Genomic DNA, 4,348 nt, shown 5'->3' with positions numbered 1-4,348 from the left:
TCAGATTTGGAGTATTTTTTGCTTTCTAAGAAAAATTAAATGTCCTTTAGTATTTCTTTTCTTTTACTGTGTTATCTTAGTTTAGATTTTTTTTGTAATGCCAGGAATTGAACCCAGGGTCTTACACTAGCAAGTTAGTGATCAATCACTGAGCCATATTACTGAAGCTATTTGAAATTTCTTGTTGGTTTGGTTTGCTCAGGGATTACTCCTGTGTTACCAAAGATCACTACCATCCCTGTGCACATATATCACTACTAGAAGGGTTCAGGAGATCATGTGAGATGCAAGGCAAGCACCTTACCAGCTGTACTCTCTCTGATCCCCAGTTTAAATTATTTGTTTGTTCAATTCCCATCACTACATCATCCCCCATTAATGTCAGATATCATAGTAGTGTTTGTGCATCACCAGGTATAGTTCCATAACCGAATAAAGAAACAAACAGAGGAGACTGGGCTATGAACTAGTGGCCAAAGTCTTCGAAAGCAATATGAAGCCAATTCCAGTTCCACCATATACACTAAGGAGATCCTCTGTTGATTGCAGCTGGTAGAGAGGCTGTGAATCCCAGCACAGCCAGCAATTTTAGGCCATATGATAGCCAGGAATGTGGGAATATCACTAATGAAGTGTACCACTCCCAGTGGACACCACAACCAAGAAAATATTGGAACACTGTGACTAAAAGTGCCCTCGCAAGCCCTACAAGTAGAATATACAAGAGTGCCCAACTGAAAGAGTTAAGCAGCATGTCCATGAGTGTGTGTGTGTGTGTGTGAGAGACTCATTAAAGCAATAGAAGGAACTTAGGAGGAAATATGAAGAAAAGAAAAATGAAAAGAAAATGACAAGTGGACCAGGGATTAAAGTGCACAGGATTCAAACATTAATGACCTCGGATTATATCTATGGCAATGTATCCATTCCGACCTCAATGTGTCCCTAGCCCCCAGAGCTCCACCAGTGTGGTGCTCCAACTAAATTAAATAAATAATAATGAGTTTCTTTTCTTTTCTTTTCTTTTTGAGGGGACATCTGGTAGTGTCAGGCCTTACTTTTAGATTTGCTCATAGGGATACTTCTGGCAGGGTTTAGAAAACTGTATGTGGGGGCCGGAGAGATAGCATGGAGGTAAGGCATTTGCCTTTCATGCAGGAGGTCATCGGTTTGAATCCCGGTGTCCCATATGGTTCCCCGTGCCTGCCAGGAGCAATTTCTGAGCCTGGAGCCAGGAATAACCCCTGAGCACTGCCCGGTGTGATCCAAAAACCACACACAGAAAAAAAGAAAACTGTATGTGGTGTCAGGAATTGAACACAGGACAACTGTATGAAAGGCAGGCACTATTTCTCTGACCCAAAAATAGATTAAGTAGATTCTATAGATATATTTACTACTTTAAAATTTGTTGATATATTCAACAAATATTTGAAAATATCTAACACATATTTGTTGATGTATTCAACAAATATTTGTTGAACAATTATATTATTTTCTTTCTTAGTCACTGAAGGGTGAATTTTAAGGAGAAGAAAATGTAAAATTTAATTTTGCCAAGGATTTTCTAATAAGAAGATCCTTCTAACCCACACACAAAAGTGTAATGTTAAAGCTTTAGCTGAGTCATTCTTTGCATGCCATTCTCCATTCATTCTCAGACATTGTCACTCCCCTCTTATAATCTTTTTTTTTTATTTCTTTGGGGTTTTCATTTGTTTGTTTGGGGCCACATATAGCTATGCTCATCTGGGCTTATGCATAGCTTTGGCTAACGAATCACTCCAGGTGGTGCTCATATGGGGATGCTCGCAATGTACCCAGGTCAGCAAAAGCCCTACCCACTGGACTATCTCTGGTACAGCTCTCTTCAAATCCTTAACACCAGCCTCCCTAGACTGTTCTGAATTATCCTTTACTCTGCGGGGATAGTCACGTTCCCCAGCTTAAATAGTCTTCAAGAAACGATGTTCTTATATCCATCTTGATATTTGATTTACTGGTTATAGTTTTAGTTTTGGACTGCACCCGATAATGCACAGGGGTTACTCATGGCTCTGCTCTCAGAAATCATTTCTAGCAGGCTCAGGGTACCAGATGAGATGCGAGGTTTAAAAACCAGGTCGATTGTGTGTAAGGCAAATGCTCTACCTGCTGTACTATCTTCAGCCTCAGCCTCCATTTTGATTTCCAATTCGATCTTTAAATATCAACCACTCTTTTAATGTTATTGAACTCTACGTGTCCGAGTTCTAATAGGGCATAGCTGGCATTACCTAACTACCTCACAATGTCAGAGACTCAATTGGAAGACTTGAATGACTATACCCAAAGGCACTTCTGGGAATAAGAATAGGAAGGGGGCACAATTGGGGAGAGAGACACTGGGGCAATGGTGGAGGGAAGCAAAGACAGTGGTGGAGGGTGTGGTGCTAAAATGTTTAATGTATGAAATCCTACCAATAACCTTTTTGTAAGCTACAGTGCCTAAAATAAAATAATTTTTAAATAAGAGATGGAATTTTCAGAGGCACATTCACTCAGTGAAAAATGCTACTCTGAACACTTCACTCACATCTAACATCTATTCTAGAAATAGAATGATTGAAAAACTTTTAACTGGTTTGAAGAATGAAGCAGCTATCCATCACCTGCAGTGTGGCTGGTGACTTCCACAAAACCTCCATTCCTCTGCTTGTGTTTGGTTCCTTGGTTGTTGGTTTTCCAGTTGTTTAAGTTTTGTCTTTAGGTTTTGATTTTATTTTCATTTCCTGATGTAGGCCTGTATCTTTATGAACTTCCCTCTAATTACTGCTTTTGCTGTGTCCCATAGATTTTGGTAGTTTATTTCTTCATTATATTAGTTTCTTTTTTTTTTCAAAGCAAATTCAATTTATTTGGGATGACTGCTGCAAAGCACACAGTGCAAAAGACTCCTTACTTCTATTTCTGCAAATTCCACCTGGTTTTCAATTGCTTTGATATACTCTCTCTTAGCTGGTGGTTCTTCACTTATAACAGTTTCTTCAGCAATGCCAGTTGCTAAAACTGTCAATACTTGCTGTCCATCTGGCATAGTCACAATGATAGTTTGGCCTATTCTGCTTGTTGGAATAGAGTGCAAATTTCCAAGTTGAATTTCATCTGTAACTATTGTGATGACTTGCTGACCCTCTGAACTACTTGCTGAATTGCACACCACCCATAGATTCTGCAGTAACTACTTCCTCCATGACCACTACTGGGGTTTCAGAAAAATTGGATAACAGAGAAGATGCTTGGGTAAGGCAGCTAATGTAGCTAATACCGATGTAGAAGAGTTTCCAAACTGAAGAGCAGACATACCTGTTTCATCTGTTAGTTTCACCACACCTCCAGGTCCAGTGATAAACTGTGGTGCTGCAGCATGTATGGTCACAGTGTTGGTACTCTCTGGGCTTGTGTTGATTCAATTCTGCATAGCAATCTTTAATATCTCTGCTAAATCTTCATTTCCATTATCTATTGAAATAGCAAATGCAGTTTTACAAAATTTATTTTGCATGTGTACATCGGCACCAATTTGATTAAAAGTTCCACCATCTCCTGATGATTATTATACTCTGTGACCCAATGTAGAGCTGTTATCTTTAGCATTTCCTTGGCATTGACATCAGCACCTCGCTTAAAAAATAACTCTGATATGCTGGCATGGCCCTCAGAAGTTGCCATATGTAATGGTGTTTGGTCCACTTTGGTTCTGGCATCCCTACTTACACCAGCATAGAGAAGCACTTCTGTAGTGGAATAATGTCCATATTATGCTGCCAGATGAAGTGGAGAAGTTCCTAGCCAGTCTGTAGTAAAAGGAGCTCCATTCGCCATCAAAATGCGAACTTCATCATCTTGACCTACTTCTGTTGCTTCTAAAAGCTTCTTTCCCAAATCTACCAGGTACATCTGGGAAAGCTTTGGAAGTGGCGATGGAGGAGCAGTGGGAGGTGGTGCAGGGACCCAAGGAGCCTTGTACCTGGACACGCTGGCTCGGCCCTGCTACACATGAAGTGCTTCGGCTTCACAGGGTGCTTTTCCAAAAATCTCATCATCATTAGTTTCAAGAAATCTTTATTTCGTCTTTGATTTCCTCTTTGATCTAGCTGTTATTGAGCAGCATGTTGTTTAGTCTCCAGGTCTTAGATTTTCTTCACATCCTCTTTAAAATTAATCTTTATATCTCTACCATCCATTCCTGAAAGCACCCTTCAAATGACTCTCCCATGAAAACCTTTGCCTAATTTCCCCATCATGGAACGTGTTTTTCTCTTTTGTTTTTTTCTTTTTTGTTTTGGGTACACACCCGGTGACGCTC

At 40.0% G+C, this 4,348-nt stretch overlaps 1 pseudogene; it reads right to left on the bottom strand.

The window, feature by feature from the left end:
* Positions 1–2,893: 2,893 nt before the first annotated feature.
* Positions 2,894–3,939, bottom strand: LOC125999350 (GA-binding protein subunit beta-1-like; annotated as a pseudogene).
* Positions 3,940–4,348: the final 409 nt, after the last annotated feature.

The sequence above is a fragment of the Suncus etruscus genome, chromosome X (assembly GCF_024139225.1).
Source record: "Suncus etruscus isolate mSunEtr1 chromosome X, mSunEtr1.pri.cur, whole genome shotgun sequence".
Lineage (NCBI taxonomy): Eukaryota > Metazoa > Chordata > Mammalia > Eulipotyphla > Soricidae > Suncus > Suncus etruscus.
Note: the sequence above shows the minus strand (reverse complement) of the source record. Positions and strands in the feature narration are given on the sequence as shown.